The sequence below is a fragment of the Nyctibius grandis genome, chromosome 29, assembly GCF_013368605.1.
Source record: "Nyctibius grandis isolate bNycGra1 chromosome 29, bNycGra1.pri, whole genome shotgun sequence".
Classification (NCBI taxonomy): Eukaryota; Metazoa; Chordata; class Aves; order Nyctibiiformes; family Nyctibiidae; genus Nyctibius; species Nyctibius grandis.
In genome coordinates, this window is record NC_090686.1 from 2,265,874 (window position 1) to 2,283,222 (window position 17,349).

The window sequence follows — 17,349 nt, forward strand, 5'->3', positions numbered from 1 at the left end:
GCTGTTATTTATTACTGTCTAATCTATCTGAAATATGACTGTAACAGTTGAGCAATTTAAATAGAATAATACTGGGTTTCTTATTTAAGGTGCAATCCAAGGCGATAGTGTGACCTAGCTATGTAAATGTGGTGCTTACCTTGAGATTCAGATCCATATGGTAGTTACGTGCAGTTTCACAGTAAAGGATGCTCCTTCAAATCTATCCTGGCTTGGAATATACTTTTCAAATTGAAGATAAGTGGTTTCCTGTACGGAGCATTAGCCAGTAAGAAGGAAAAACAACCTCTACAAAATTGTGGTGGTATTTTGCATCGGTGATATTAGGAGAAGGTACTAAACCAAAATTCTTATTCTAAACTTACCTGTTTTTTCTGGGAGAATAGTTTTGGTGAGGTAGAGAGATGGGTCCATGTAACCCGTCTCTATATACAAAGTTTCAACCCTATTTCCAAACATCCCTGAAAGTTAGATTGTTTGAAATCTGTAGTCTGATGCAAACTAATGTGATCCTTTTTAATTGTAGAATCCTGTCATTTGAATTGAAATGTCAGTACCCTACCAGTGCCTTTAAGGACCTATAATTTCCGTTAAGACCAAAAAAGCGGTGATATGAAACCGAAGAGGAAATGTAACAGTCCCTTCCAGAACACAGAGAAGGGAACTTGTATGGTGAAAGCCACAAGTTACTTATGAGTCGCCCTACTAGTACCAATATATTACGTTAAGTAAACAGATTAAACAGTTGGCACAAGTCCTGTTTCAAAGACTGGCACTAAATGAAGGGGTCATTCCTAAGCATATTGACTATCTCAATTCTTCAGTTCCTAAAAGTTGTGGCACTCTCAGATTATTCTTCAAAGCTCTTGTTAGGCCAGTTTATTGGTTAAGATTTGTTCTGACTGCCAAAAATTAGTTTTTCTCGTCTGCGTGTGATATGGAAGATTCTGTCTTTAAACTAAAAAGCAGGTGGAATTGCTTGTATAATACTGTTTTCATATTTGTAGGAACATCTTAGACTGTTGACATCATGAAGAAGCTGATTTCAGCTGTGGATTTAGGTTTACCTATATCAGATGTTGCAGATGCTTACTCTGCCAAATACAGATCACTTTGGAGGAGACCATTAAGATGCTTCTCTGTCGCTGCTGTGGTTAGGCAGTGGCAGTGAGAGAGGTTTACTTAAACTTTATTGGGAAGCTCGGGCTTATTAATGCTTTTTCCAGTTGGCTCTGCTTTCTTTAGGTTTTGCTCTTCTTGAAAGGGCCTAATGACTTTTCTCCCTGCTTGGGTGATCCTTTGAGTCTGGTTTTGTTTTCTGAGCACTAATGCTGTGGCAGGGACTCAGAAAACAGCAATGCCACCCAACCTTGTAGACATCTGCTCTTTTTGGGCATGGCTGTTAGGCAACGCAAGAAGAGAAGTTTGTGTATTCATAGATTTCGGATGGTAGAGATTGAAGGACGGGAGGTAACAGCAGCGTTGGCCGTCTGGTAGGTTTCCTTTCAGATATTGAGAAAGCTGGGGTTCTGATCTAGGAGGTGGGCTGGTCGGGACCGCAATAATTTATCAGTCAGAACAAGTAGTAATTTGTACGGTAAAATAAGTGTGGTAGATATAATAGAACAGTTCAAGGCAGCTATGAGCTTTTAAATGCGTGCTGCTTATCTCCTAACCTTCAGTACTTCACTGAGCAGACTCGGGTATGTCAGATACCCTTCTCTCAAAGGCAGGGAAGTTAACCGATCAAGCAACTTATAACCGCTGTAATTTAAACTACTGAATATACTTATTTTATAGTTAGGGAAATTGAAGCACAGTGGGATCAAGTGACCTACTAACATCTTGTAGTCAAGAAACAGCAGGGCGAGTCCTTGACTTTGAGTGTTGTGAGGTCCCTCTCCTCTACTTCTTTTATTAGGTCATGTTGCTTCCTAGGATAACAACATGTTTGCGCGGTTTGGAAATGCAAGCTGTTTCTTTGCAGAAATATTACTGCAGAATGTTACAAAACTGGAGAAACACTGAGTCTGAAAACAGATTTAGTTCTTGTTTTTAAAATGTAGCAAATGAGGTTTAAAAATATGAAAGGCTGCCAGTGTGCTGTTCTAGTTTAAGTATCTGGGTTGTGATTAGAAAAATATTAGCAATTGCTGCTGGTTTCCAGTGCTAGTCCTCTGATTGGACAGCCTCGCTGAAAAGGAGGTCTTGGTCCCCAAGATCCTGAAAGAGGAATTAAAATTATGTTCCTGCATTTCCTGTCATTAATTATCTCATAAAGACCTTGAAATGTGCTTATGATGTCTATCACCAGCACATATGGAATTACATTTTTCTCCAAAGAAGTTAGGTAGACTCTTTCTTTTGCCTCTGAATATCTTCTGAATTGTCAGCTGAAGTTTTACTGGAGAAGCAATTTTTCAAGTCACTTTTCAAGCTCAACAGCTAAAGTCTCATTCCTTTCACATCCCATAAGCATTGTTGTGTTTTTTTAAACTTAGTCCCAAGAAGCATCTTTCTATTTTCCTTTCCATTTTTCTGCTCCTTTTCTGCTCTATTTCCACTCCTCGCCCCCAAGTTAAGGTGTTAAATTGTTCTTCTGTCAGAGCTAAATAATATGCCACTGGACGCTTTAATAGGCATGAAGATGCGCTGACAAATCTTCATTTCAGGAGAGGCACTGTTCAGCTGTTACATTGTTTGCAATGCTTTGCTATTAAATTTTGTGATGAAATATCCAGGAGGAGCGCCTGCTGACATTGGAGCCAGTTTGAGTTGCACATGCTGAAAGCCAAGTGAATTGGAAAACTTTACTTTTTTCAAAGTTGTTGAAAAAGGTAAGAAACGAAAAAGACCCTTTCAGTCCTGAGGTCAGAATATTACTATTGGTACTATGTGTTAGACGGCCCATTTCTGGGGGTGGAATTGCTACTTTTAGCTTTGGTTGTCGTATACCAGTGTATCTATGTATGGCAAGTGTTGCCTGTGTTAAGTGGTTTTGTAACTTTGAGGACAGCAAACACATGCTAAGCCCTGCAGCTGGAACCTTAGTCTTGTTGCAGGAACCAGATGACTCCCTGGCATTGACTTGCTGTAGTGCTGGTGTCCAGCAGCAGGAGAAAGGTTTTGTAGCATTTCTGAAGAGTTTGTCCTTATTAGCTCTAGATAAGGACAAATACAATGTGACTCTTCATTCATAGCTTGTGGATTCAAAACTTGGGCAAGCTCCCAGTGTTGTGCATGGTGCCATGACATCGTAGTTCAATTCCTCCTCCAGAAAGTGCATCTTCTGGGATTGAGCTCAGCATGGGTGGTTTCCTCCTGGTGCCCAGGTGGCAGCAGGATGACTAACAGCATTGGGATGAAGGTAGCACCAACATTAGCAGGAACATACACACAGCACTGTGAATGGGCTCCAAACTGATGAGCCTAGCATAAAGGTTAATAGCTTGTTCATCTTCTTATGTGGTATGGTGCTTCTGAGGCCCTACATTAATGAGCGCTGGGAATATTCATGTGAAAAATTCTTCTGTTGGCTTGGGTCTATAATATATTCAAACTAGGATTTTTTTTTTTTCCTTTTGAACATTTTTTTTTGTTATTTTCCTGCTCTTATTCCCTTGCCTATTCTGTTAATCACAAATAAGAATTAGAGTATTACCTGGTTAAGTATAGTGTAGGCATTATGGTTCCCTCCCTGGGCTGAAGTTTCTGTAGTATGACACCCAGTCTTTGAGAGCAGCAGTCCTCAAACTGGCAGTAGCCAAATGTATGGATCAAGTTTTTGTACTGTGTTTAATTTCTTTTAAACTATTCCTCTCTTCATCCAGGAAAGACAGTTTAAAGAAAATCTTCTTTAATGTATTTTGTCACTGTGTCAATCAACCTTTTACTGCTTTTCAAATTATCTTTAAAATTTGTACTGAAAAAGTGAATTTTAGTAGCCAAATAATTGCAGATTAATATTAGTATCTTCCTGCTTTTCTGACAGAGTGGTAGAGGTCACCAACATTTATGGGTCTTGGATCTAGGCACAACACATCCTAAATATCACACTTTTTTGCTCTGTTACTGTTTTGTTCAGTGCTTGAATTCCGTTTTGAGCCTGCACTCCACACTCCTTAAAGCTGCAGTTTGTACCAAAGACTTGCTAAGAAAAAGGGGACACGTCTCTGCTTAATATAACACAAAGTCACTGCATACAGTGTCCTGGCATGCGTGTAATTGGCTGCAGCTTTCTAATGATTAAGGCAGTTTCACATGAGAAAAATCTGCATTGATCCTAGTCCTGATTTACATTTTACTTCATTAAAAGAAAAAATTGATCAGCACAGATAAAACTCCCTGATCAATGATCGTAGCTTTTTTTTTTGCTTTTTTTTTTTTTTTTTTTTAAATAGCTTCCATTTTGGTGCAGTGCAGTACAGACTTTTGGTTTAACTGGCTGAATTGATATTCTGAGCAGCGAGTAAGGCAGGATGACAGAGCATCAGCACAGCTACTCCTATTAGTGCTCAGGGAGGTACGCTTACTTGCAATTTGCCCACTCTGTCCGAGACAGAGGGAAGTCATGAACCACTGCTGTCCTAGGATACTATGGAAAAGATTCCAACTTTTATCTATGCTGTTTCATACATACTTCAAGAAAAAAATGATATTTTCCTGTGTTTAGTCACTATCAGGATTGAATGGTTTGGGGTACGGAGTTTGAAGTTGCAGTTTGAACACGGTACATGTACTGATCACAGTTTACCTTGAAAAAAATATACTATTACACAGAAAATGTTATGCTTTTTTAAGGATTGGTGTCTCTGTCTTATTTTTAGTACTTGTATTTTTTTTTTGCACTGCCATACCATGCTATTCCATTGAATTAGCCTTTTACATTTCAGAATCCTGCATGTGCTGATAATTCAAAATAACAGGTAGATTTTTTTTTTTTAAAGAAATAACCCAGAATAGGTGGTGAGAAGCTCTAAATAAAAGGCACTGATTCCTCAAAGTGTAAGGCTGTCATTACCGTGAGGCAGAGTGCTTTATTTTGTATGGTCTCAAAAAAAAAAGGCAGCAAGCTGCTCTGGCATGCACGTATGGTGTTCCAGCATATGCTAATGTGACCAGATGAGATTAAAAAGGAGGGTATTTTGCGTGCTTCTCCTGTCTGGGTTTTAGATTTCTGGGAGACATGACAGAGACACAAATGCAGCAGAAACGTGACAGCCCTGCAGTGATTTTTGTGGTATTTTCGTTACAATCCCATTGAGCTTGTACAAACGGGAGGAGAGCAGAGGGAGAGCACGCGGTGTCTTTGCAGAAGGTGATTATCAAGCCGTGTGTCGGAGAGCCATGTTTGCTGCATGCGCTGTCAGATGTGTGATTAGCGAGCGGAGCCGGGGCACCATTCGGTGCTGTGCCGGGCACAGCCCGGGCGGCGCAGCCCGCGCTCTGCTGTCGGGTGCAGCGGGCTCGTGCCTCCCTCCGTCCCCTCGCCCCCTCTCGTCCCCCCGCTCCGTCCCAAGTGACGGCGATAGGACTTGACAGTCCTTGTCCTTGAAGGTTTCTCCCGTTTCGCAGTGAGTGCCGTGTTCCTGGTAGCTTGCCATCTTCCGTTTCTGTCATTATCCCAAGGGAAGCATTAAAATCACAAACAACAACATGGTGGTTCAGTCCATTTTCCTGTCAGACGAACCTTTCCCTCCCTCCCTCCGCCTGCCGCCCGCTGTCCCCCCGCAGCCCGCCGGCCCTGCGGGCAGCAACGAGCCCTCGCGCCCTGCCGGCGGGATGGCGCTGGGGCAGGAGCGGCGGGCGCCTCCCCCCCTGCGGGCGGCGATGGTACGGTCCGCAGCGCGGCTCCGCTGAGGCAGCGCCGCTCATCAGCCGCTACAGATGCCGAACGGTGATTACTCCGCTGGGTAATTGAAATCATTTTGGATTTGTGATGATGTCTTAGCCAAGTAAGTAGCAACAGCCACAGCATGAGAATAATAATAATAAAAGAAAAAAAAAAACATCTTTCCCCTTTCCATTCTGAGCTTGTTTATTTGGCAATTTGCTTCTGGGGAAGGCGCAAGCTGATGGGAAAATGGTGTGGAGACGGGGTCCGAGGGATGCGATAGATTCTCGGTTCGTGCCCTGTGAGTCTCTGGAAAGGTAATGCTGCAACTCCAGTATGGATTATTCTGTAAGGTCAAACAGAAACTGCAGAGCTAAAAGGCACTCTTGCATCAGAAGTCATTCACTGAGCATCTGTAGGTTGAAAATTCAGTATGATCTTATTGTTTTTTAAGCATACGGGCTTGATTTTGACTAGATCTGTTATTTAGTGATGAGGAAAACACGTGGATGCGGTTTTGCTTTTATCATTGCTGGTAAGAATCGGATGTGCCTTTTTTCTTTTAGAAGTGACGTGCAGAAAAGACACTAAAATGTGAGCAGTACAGATTGACTTTTTTTCCCTAACTTTAATGTTCTCTTATGATGGGCAAAGGCATTTCTTGTTAGGAAAATATGTAATCCTTAACTGGGTTTATTTATAGAGCTGCTTATAGGTTTTCAATGTGTATGTTTGAAAGTAAAGGGCACACAGATGAAAAAAACCCAAACGTTGCCTTTCTATTGAAATGGATTAGAAAATACTGTTAAAGAGACAGGGAATTTAATCTAATTGCTTTTAAGCGTGCATGGTGTTTCCTGTGGTAAGGTGGGGAGAGGCTTTCTGGGGTGTATGGTACAATAACTAAAATTTCTGACAGATATAATTTTTTGTAAAAAAAATTTTTTTTGTTTTAAAAAGAAGAATCAACCCCAAATCCCTGAATGCTGCATGGAAAAGCTTTTGCCTGTTCGTGAAACATACAACGCTTTAAGAGAAAACATAAGATTACAGGAGTCATTTCCTATTATGTAAAAGGGAGATTCTGTGCGTTTGATCCCTGCCTGCGGCGCTGGCAGCTCAGCTGCCCAGTGGTCCCGGGCAGCAGCTGAGCTCTTCCCCAGCCTCTCATCTACTGACTTCAAGGTGTCCTACACAAGCTGGGGCAGTTGCTTGTGCGCTGGACCTTGGTTCCGAGGATAAGGAGACGATGGCTGTAAGCAGTCCTGGAGCGCTTAGGCAGCCAGGAGCAGATGCTTAGCCCGGTACTTCCCATGCCTTCTGGAAGGTAAGTATTGAAGTTGCTAAAAGGGAATGTGTATTCTTTCAGGGTAAACCTGCTCATTTTACCCTTCACATGCATGCTTATTAGGACTGCTGGTCGTTTGACCTCCTGATAACATTCTGTTAGAGACTCTGTTAAAGGATTGCAGAGATATTACACAAATTAGGAGGTTTGAAAGATAGCTGGCACGCTTAATATGGAAAAATTGCATTTCTGTTGCTGGGATTTGTGGTTAATATTAGGTTATATGCAGTATGAAATTGATAATGAGGGCTTTTTGTTAGTCTTTGCTTAGGAAAAGGAGATTACAGATCTACTTCATAGTCCACATGTTGTTTTTTTTTAATGTTGAGATGCATTCTTGATTAGCATTTAATTTGTGAGAGGTCATCCATATGCATGACTAGCTCTTGCACCTTGCTCTGAAATAACTGTTTGACTCAGGTATCCAGCAGATCTTTGATCACATACAGCTTTTACTTTGTTCATGTTCCTCTCATTTTAATTGAAATTCCTACCTCTGAAGAAGTGTTTCATATTTTTCCTGTAGTGCTGGTAAAATGAGTAAGTTTGTGAATTAGGCAACAAAATAAGGCTTGTAGATAAGTTGTGTAGAGTAATGCAGCATGAATTTTTTTCCTTTTTTTTTTTGTGTGTGTGCCCCCTTTTTCATCCTTTTTGTGTATCTTTCTTCATTTCCGTGGAGAATTGATTTTGGCCCAGCACATCAATGGTAAATATACTTGCATTTTCACAGAAAAGTTCTTTTTTTTTCTTTTTTCCTGTTGCAAATCAAAACTGAATTATATTTCTCATGCTTTCTGCATATATAAAAAAAGGTTTCATGCACGTATACTGAAACAGTTTGGAAGAGCTTGATGCTTTTCAGTAGGATTACAGGTTACAGAAGACACGGTAATGATGAACTAGGTATCATACTGTTCTTTTAAGAGCTTCCATGAAGTGACTTTTGTGAGTGCTTTTTTCTTTTAAATTTAGTATCATGTATCTAGGAAACAGTTTTAAAGGATTATTTTTTCCCATTTCCTCTTCCCCCAGCATTTAAAATATACAGCTTCTCTTCTCCACTGCTGTTGAATTTGGGATGCAAACATTTTTTTAATCATGCTAAAAAATACATATATATTCCTGTCCGAATACTGACAATGTGAGTGTACATTCTGGTAATATATAAGAATGTTACAAGTGTTTTCACTTTTTAATTTTCATCCCGCTGTTCATATTTTCAAATGTCAGATGTGTATGTAGTAATTCCTTGTTACATTTTGCAATAAATATAGAAGTCGTGACCTTGTAACTCTCTCTCACATTCACTGAAACCCCATTCTACTGCAGTAGGACTCCAGCAGCTGATAGTTCTGTAAATTGAACCCACCTTCTCTTGATAAATGTAAATACTTTAACAGGTTGGACTTAAAATAATGTTCTGAAGGGAAGAAAGGAGTTTATTTGATTCACCCGACTGTGGAACCTTGTAGAGAATAAACTTGCCTTTTGCCAGATTTGTCGTTCTGTTTTCAAGGAGAGACAAAGAAGGATGTTCCTGTTCACTGGAATTTAGCAAGCATTGCTATGCCTTTCTGGCTGATCGTTGAAAGTGACCAAAAATTAATTGAGCTCATATCGTACGTTATCTGATCAACTGAAAAAACCCCGCGATTAAAATACATTTCTGAATAATTTTAATAAGTCAATTGAAAAAGGGGTTTAAAAGAAGAAGCTAAGGATGATTATGATTAATCATCTGCTCATAGAGAGGTGTTTTTGTTTAATTCATATATTAAAATGTGTTGCTAAAGCTTAAGACAGTCTCTTTCATGCTTTCATTAAGAGTCTTTTCTTGTTGAGCCAAGCAGGTAGCAACGCATCCCCTCTGAATGGAGACTCCCTGTCAGTATGGCTCAGTTGCAAACCGAGCCCCAGAAATCGGTGTGACCGGATAGTTCTGCTGCCTCTGCAGCACCTGCAGTCCAGGCGTTGGGCTTGCCATTAGGAAACCTCGGCTTGGATTCCACTGGCCAGGGCTTTATTATGCGCGGCAGGGATGCTCAACACTGTAAGGCTGTATAGAATTTATCCTTGTATATCACCTAGATATACATCGTGTTCAGAGATAACATATCCTTAGTGGAACGGTTGCATAATAGAACAGTATTTCTTCCTAGATAGGTTATGTTTTGTATGCTAGGTTTTTTATATGCAAATATATATGTCAAGGATGTATAGGCTTATATAGGTTATATAAATATATAGGTTTAATTTAATACATAAAACAAGGAAGATGATCAATAGCATTTTATTGTAATTTTTATTTTAAAGTTTGGTGACCTTTTGTACGAAGCATAAACATACGGTACAATTTTAAGAGCTGTGCATTTTTTGTTTGAAGTTTTACAGGTTTTATTCATGTCTAGGGAAAAAAGATGCTTTTTATGTTATTTTTCTTGACATATGATCTTGTTTTATGTATTAAAACTGGAGATTTGCAGTTGAAGAAAAAGAATCAATTTATAATAAAAGGGTTGGTAGTAAAACGTATGTTAAAATAGCCCAATAATAGGAAAATAGTTCTGAGAGGCTGGCGTCACCGTAAAATGCAGGACGTGTTCCTTCGTAACACTGCAGATCAGTGAAATACGAAGACTCGGAAGTGATGTGGGATGCCTGCTTAAATCTCAGACTTTGCATAGTTGAGAAATGGTAACCAAGTTACAAAATACTTCCCTTCTACCACATCTTGTACGAACAAGTTTATCCTGCTGGTAAGATGTTTTTCCTTGTTTTTAAAGTAACTATCGCACGGTTAAAGCATATAAGGATTGTGCAGAGAAGGCTATCAGAGAAATCCTAGAAGCAGTTCATGTGAAAACCTAAGAGAGGACTAACAGTAATAATTGTGATTTGTTTGTGAAAGAGTTTGTGCATTTTTTACCTATTCTCTCCTTTCCATACGTGGTGAAGGTGAAGTGGGTGGAGAAGCTAGCTGATTTCAGAGTCACAGTATCACAGAACGGTTGAGGTTGGGAGGCACCTCTCGAGATCGTCCAGTCCAACCCCCCCTGCTCATAGTGGATTCACCTAGAGCAGGTTGCTCAGGGCTAGGGTCCAGTCAGGTTTTGATCATCTGCAAGGATGGAGACTCCTCAACCTCTCTAGGCAACCTGTGCTAGTGTTTCACCACCCTCACTGTTTTCTCATCTTTAAATGGAATTCCCTGCATTTCAGTTTGCTCTCATGGCCTTTTTGCCTTTCACAGGGCACTACTGAGAAGACTCTGGCTCCATCTTCTTTACTTCCTCCCAGCAGGTGTTTATACACATTGATAAGGTCCCCCCTGAGCCTTCTCTTCTCCAGACTGAACAGTCCCAGTTTTCTCAACCTCCAACTTGCATGTCAGGTGCTTCAGTCCTTTTATCATCTCTGTGTCCCTTCATTGGGCTCACTCCAGGAAGTCCATGTCTCTCTTGTACTGGGAGCCCAGCACTGGACAGAGCACTCCAGATGTCTCAGCAGTGCTGAGTGGAGGGGAAGGCTCACCTCCCTTGGCATGCTGGCAAAGCTCTGTCTCATGTAGTCCAGGAGGCTGCATGAGAGCCTTCTCAGAGCCTTCTTTGCTCTGAGGAGACATTGCTGGCTCACAGTCAACTTTGGGTCCACCAGGAACCCCAGTGTATTTTTTGCAGAGCTGCTTTCCAGCCGGTTGGCCCCCCGTCTGTCCTGCCTGGGGTTGTTCCTCCCAGGGGCAGGAGTTTGCAATTCCCTTTGTTGGACATCCTGAGGTTCCTTTTGGCCCGTTGCTCCAGCCTACCAAGGTCCCTCTCAATGGCAGCTCAACCACCTTATGTTACCAACCACACCTCCCCATTTTGTGTCATCTGGGAACTTGCAGAGGGTGCACTTAGTTGTATCATCCAGGTCATTAGTAAAGACACTTGGCTATTGCATTGCAAGAAGTTACTTGGAAGACAAGGATTAGACCTGGAACTGCAGTTTCAAGATTTAGCCCAGAACTGAAGCACTGTGTACTAAAAAAATGCCAAAATATGGTCAATATCCCAGATATGTTTACGATTAAGAGTGTGGAAGTTGCAATGTTGAAGTCCAATATATTGCATCAGCATCCTAGATGCACTTTGGTATGTATATAGACTTTTGTGAGGATGAAAAGGAAAATCAATGATTTAGGTTTACTAAAAGCTTATTTTATATATTAAAGAATGAAGACTCACAGCTGATGAAGTAATTTCAATTGATAATTTCATTCACTGCATTTCAATTAAAGTGAGTTAAAAATAAAACCACATGAAATGAATTAAAAATAAAATGAGTTTTAGTCCAATATGAATCTTGCTGAAAAATCTATCACACAAAATGAGGAAATAGGATAGGGAAGATGCTTATCTGTTAGATGTTGGGCAAGGAGATACTTCAGTTCAGTCATCTCCTGTCCAGCTCACTGGCCTTTCTAGCTCCTGACCTCTGGAAATTAGTTAAGCATTTGAGGTAAATGACACTCTTCATATATACACTTCATTTGAGAAGATTTTTATTTAGACAAGAGCTGTCTTCAGTAGGATAAGTTATCTTCTGTGGTCTTACTTGAATTGTGCTCCATAGTCCAATGCAATGCAAACTTTGTACCTTAGTTTAGGATGAGATATAGCATTTTAAATTTCTTCAAGGATTCGTCCCTCTGTATATCCCAGCCAAAGTCTGATAAGATAATTCCTACCTTGCTAGAGACAACAGTCAGTTTACCACAATTTTAAAGTAGTGGTTAAACTACCCATTGGGTTGTTTAACAGTTATTTTAGGTGAAAGCCAAGTCCCTCTGCATGCTATCATAGCGCTGTCTGTTTATAATAGAATGGGAATTTTATACTGGCCTTTAAACATGAGGTCAGATAGAATCAGTCTTAAGCATTCTGGGAGAAGTCTTAAGTAGAAATACCTCAAACTTTTTTCCATAAGCCAACAGGCTGATTGAGGCCGGTCCAGCATATGAAGAACCACAAGTCTAGGCTCACGCTGAGCGGGAGTGCGAGCTTGCTGTCGGGGTGAACGTCCTCTACCGAGGAGAGCTGAGTCAGCCAGCTGTCACAGGAGAGCAGGAAATGACAACCCGCACTGGATTTGGATACTGGGGGGTTATTCAAGATCAAACAAGGTTCGAGATTTTACCCTACTTGATCTCACACTCAGGCTGGCCTAGGCACCCCATGGCGTTTGTCTTCGTGCGTCTCTCAGAACTCCAGGATCTTCCCTTATTTCCAGGGTCTTTTGTCCAGTCTTCACTTTTTTAATCCCAGGTACCCTCCTTTTCTCTGAGACCACTTCTTTGGGGAGCACTTTTGTTCAGCCTCCTTCTCCTTCTGGAACTTGAGGCTCTCAGTTTTCCAAATCTCAGTAATCTCTGTGCAGAAGCACAACATGTGGTCAGCCTCTTTGGTGGTGCTGTCTCACGTCTCTTCGTTAACTGGGTGTCCCACTGTTATATAGTCCAGGTATTAGCAGAATTTGCAACTAGCCTATTCAGGTTGCAGCCTGCAAGAAGCAGGCTTACGCATGAGAGTTGAACAGTTTGGGACATATTTATACCCTCCCACACATCCAATTATCTGCTGCATTCTGCTTTTAAGCCATTTCACTTACAACTGTAGCACCCTTCTCCACAAACGGGAATGGTGAGGACCTCCATTCCCCGTTGCCTTTATTGCCTCAGGCCACTGCCTTTCGAAAGCAGACATTGCCACCCACAGTCTTTGTTGCAGTAGGTTTCTGTGCCTTAGTGTGGACCTTGAGAGAAGAGTTACACTTTACAGAAGTATGGTGACTGTTCATTTTGGCATGTGCAATATATATCATTTGTCTTACAGGGTGGATGAATATATTGTAATGGTCATGCTCAGCATCTGACTAACCTTGACACAAGCACTGATGCTGATGAAGCACAATAAAAATACACTGCTACCATTACGACTTGTCTTTCAGCATGGTACACTTTGTGTCACATAGGTAATTAGAAGAGAACAATGTTCCCAATAAACTGTTCCAGCCTCCTTGGGAAACGCGTGATCCCAAATGTCAGGAGGCAGCATCGATTTGTGTCTTTTGTAAGTCAGTTTAGGAAGAAACTGTTGTCCTGGCCGAGGACAACTGTTTAATTTTACGCTGCATACTTACTACATTCTTTTCCTCTGCCTGAATTATAATGAAGATTTGGCACGTTGTTCTAAAAATATATCGAATGATGCTTGATATTAAGGGACCAGTGAAATGTAATTGCAATGAAATAATGATTTCGTGTTGCTTTTCACAATGAAATGAGATAGTTATCCTCTCCCCCCCAGTACTTAAAGGAATACCTCTTTATGAATAGTTCAGCCAACCTGGGAAAGTCGAAGAAGAATTGCATGCAGCTTCTTAGATGCAATGCAAATTGCTGCACTATCCAGGGAGGGCATTTGCATTATGGTAGGACTAGTTGCCTCTGTAATGCTGTAGTGGTAAATTGTTATGCAGAGAACTGCAGGATAAAATGGTAGTGCTAAATCAGCGTTCCTGAATAAGATGGCTGAAAATGCCATGAAAACAAACCATTGTAGCAGGAGGATTACAGAAGTAATGATATGCCTAATTTCCATGCAGTATATCTCCCAGCTTTCCTTATAGGCTTGGGGGAGAACTTAGTTTTGCAGGTTATTTTCTGTGGTTCGTACTAAATGTTTGATGCCTCTCATCCCCACACTGCATTGTTTTGCTTTGGGCAGGACAGAGCTCCTTGTCACTGAGGGGCAAGGCAGAGGGGCCTGCCTTGTGTGTCTTGGATTGGCCTGAAAGAACATGAAAGGACTGCCCTAATATTTCTCTTGCAGCATCAAGAATTCCCCTTCAGGGCACAAGGGGTTTGAGCTGATGTTTTATTACTAAGCATATGTGGGGAGCTGTTAGTCCCCAGGGCACTCAGTTTATGTGTATGCACCACTATTTGCAGAATCTGCTGTTAATTTGATTTTAAATCTTGTTTTGGTTCATCCAAAATAGTACTGGGTATTTCTGTCTGTTCTGAGTAGTGCTTAAATATTAGAGATAGGTATAGAACGTAGAGGGGGGGAATTTATTTACGTGTTTGGGCTGAAATGGCAAGACAGAAGAGGGGAGTATATATTTTCCAGGAATAGGTGACATGTAGACAGAGACCACTGGAGTCTGTCTCCAGTGAAGTTCTTTCAATATGCAGGTGGGACCTGGCTCGTACCCAGGCTGGGGGGAAGCTTGGGTGGGCCAGCTGCTGCCTGTGGCTGGGAACGGACTTGACCTTGGTGAAGGGACAGTGTGTTAATAGAGACAAATTGTGCTCAGGCTGTTAAAAAAAGGTGCTCTCTGCTGCAAAGATTGAATTGCTGCCTGTCTCTTTGGTTATCTTCTTATGGATCTTAATATTTAACTGTTCGTTTTAAAAACCTGTAGTTACTATGCCATTCCCTACCTTGGTATGGATTCTGCCCCCCTGCCCAAAGGAATGTTTACAAATCAATACAAAAAGAACCAACGACCTGAGGAAGGGACATGTAAAATCTGCAGTGCAGAAATAGGATTATATATTTATCTGACTTCTCATGTAGACAGATGATGAATATAGTACCAACTACAGGGTTTATAGCTTGGTATATCATTAAGGTTCCCAGTAACTCTAATGTGAAAAGATAATAAATTAAGTGTCCTCTTCCCTGCCCTTGTCCTCCTTTTTCTGATTTAGAAATACACGTAGAAGCTTTAATCTGAAAACATGATTCTGATACCAGAACTAAGGATGGAAAGAAACGAAAGAGAAAATGGAAGACATCTGAAGTGTTTTTGCTTGAACCTTTTTGAAGCATTAAAATTGAGTGCATGAGGTCTTAACATACAAGCCTCATTTACATATCTGCTTTTGGATTAAGAGGGTATCTTTCAAAATATTACTAGGAAAGTATTTTTGGGGATGGGTTTTTTTTTTTCACTTGTTAAAGAAAAGTAGAATATAACTTCTTAATTGGGTCCAGTTTCCTTCTAAGGAAATCTTGTTCCCCTCCTTATCTGGAGCAGATGAAAGCTGCAGATACAGGACATGTTATTTTAAAAGTTTTTATTATCAATAAGGTAAGTAGCAGTACTTTTGGAGCCTTAAATGCCAAACCCTGAGAGAAGGATAATTATAATATTTAAAATAAAAGTGAATGAGAATGCTGTGAAAGAACAAATGATAAAGTAACTAGAACTATGCATACATATTGCTCCTTTAAAACAAGGCACTTTATATTGGGAGACAGTGCGACTGATCTCACTCCTGGTATCCTCTTGATCGTGATCAATGGGAATCAAAGCAGATTAGGATCTATGATTCTGTATAAAGCCTCTGTGCTGGCCTTATTACATGAAGTGAAATATAATGCCTAACCCTGCTCTCTTTAGGCAGAGGCATGACCAGGGGGTGCGACACTGGCATAAAAATGGAAGTGGTACACTCGGTGCTGGAACTAGTAACACAGAAACTGGAAACTCTGCAACAGTTTTTCTGCCAATTAGGACAGTTTTCATTTTGAGGCTTGCTTGAGAAGAGTTCTGACCATTGCTGGATTAGGACAGGGATAAATCCCTCAACATAGAAAATAGATATGTATGTGTGTATATATATGTGGGGGTGTATATATGTATATATGTGTGTGTATATATACACACACATATATGAAGGCACCCCAAACAGAGAGCAATTGCTATAAAATCCTTTTTGTTATTTAGTTTACTGTGTAGTTTAATTCCATTCAAAGTTATTCTTTCAATGGTTCACTTGAAAACAATAACAATTCTGTACTCCCTCCCACACACAAGATCCACTCCCTTCCTCAGTAATTCTTGTTTGACCTTACAACTAGTTCTCTAGAAACTTTCACACCAGCTGCCAGATATTTCTGTTTAGGAGTTACCCTCAGGAGAGCTTGCAACACATTGCCATGTTGGTCTGCTTTTTGTATGTGTTTTGTAGCGAACACAGAGCCTCAACGCTTGAGGTCTTCGTTAATTCAAAGTTTGATATGGATTTGACTTTCTTTCCTGTGGCTCTGCCTTTTTATAGCAACCAAGTCCCACCACAGCAATAAAAAGACAATATGGGAACACTTGTGATTGAGATAAAAATTTCTTGGAAGCTATGGAATTCATTCCTGCAGAAGACTGGATAGACCATGGAATGAACCACTTACTCCATTAAGGCACACAACACAAAATGGTCATGCCCATAAGGGCTTGATGAAGCCGTTTTTAATTCAGTTTAGGAAGGAAGAGGGAGTGTATCCTACTCTTTTGTTAAATCTGTGAGGTGAACAAACCCAACAGAAGTCTAGAAATAGGGACTGTCCTCTGAACCTATTATTATATGACTTAAAGTGAAGATTGATCAGCTTCCGTGGGAAAGGCAGAAGATGTGATATTCTGTGCTTTGCCTTGTTTCATAAGGCAAAAATATGTAGAATCAGTGACAGTGGTTTGGAAGTTTTTTGAGCCACTTAGAGAATGGAAAAATTATTGATGTTATTAAGGTATTTCTGAGGGTCTCTGGTATTTTTCTGTCTGTCTTGCTGCAAACTGAAGTCTTCACCCTAGAAAGCCTCACAGATATTTGGGGTAAAAGTTTGACTGCAGCTATACGACTCTGTGATGCTGGCATTGGAAGAAGGCTTTTATGGCACAGTTCTCTGGTCCGAGTGCCCAGGCATGACAGTAGTTGTGGGGATCTTACCCAAGGAGTACCATAAATACATAAGCAACTAGGGTCAGGGAAATAAAGCAACTAAAAAGCCTGTATGTCTGATTTGAGAATCTCTTAGGTGCATTCTCACAACATGTACAGAGTAGTACAGCAGCTATCAATCTGTCCTTCATATAGCCATACAATCTGCATGTCCCAAAAGCCTTCAGCAATGACTTGCCTCCCTTGAGCCTCATCATCAAAGCCCAGCAAGGTTGATTTTAGCTCTTCATCTCTCTTAAATATATACCCATAGGAGAAATGTAATTTGCTGTGTGTCTTTGCGAGACTTTTTGAGATGAGTTATTGAGAATTGAGGTCGTGCTAGTTCAGCCTGGCAGCTGAGTCCCTCTGCTTGGTTTTCTCCATAAGCAATGTCTCCCT

General features: G+C 40.8%; 1 protein-coding gene across 4 annotated transcripts in view; it reads left to right on the forward strand.

The window, feature by feature from the left end:
• The window catches only part of ATP2B2 (ATPase plasma membrane Ca2+ transporting 2), a 418,914-nt gene that overhangs the window by 173,433 nt on the left and 228,132 nt on the right, over positions 1–17,349 (forward strand). Inside the window, exon 1 of one of the 4 annotated variants that reach the window (XM_068419997.1) lies at positions 5,879–5,954. The exons of the other annotated variants lie outside the window; for them this stretch is intronic. The gene's annotated coding sequence lies outside the window, so the exon portion shown is untranslated. Of the gene's footprint in view, positions 1–5,878; positions 5,955–17,349 lie in introns of those variants that run through there. 4 annotated transcript variants of the gene reach the window in all.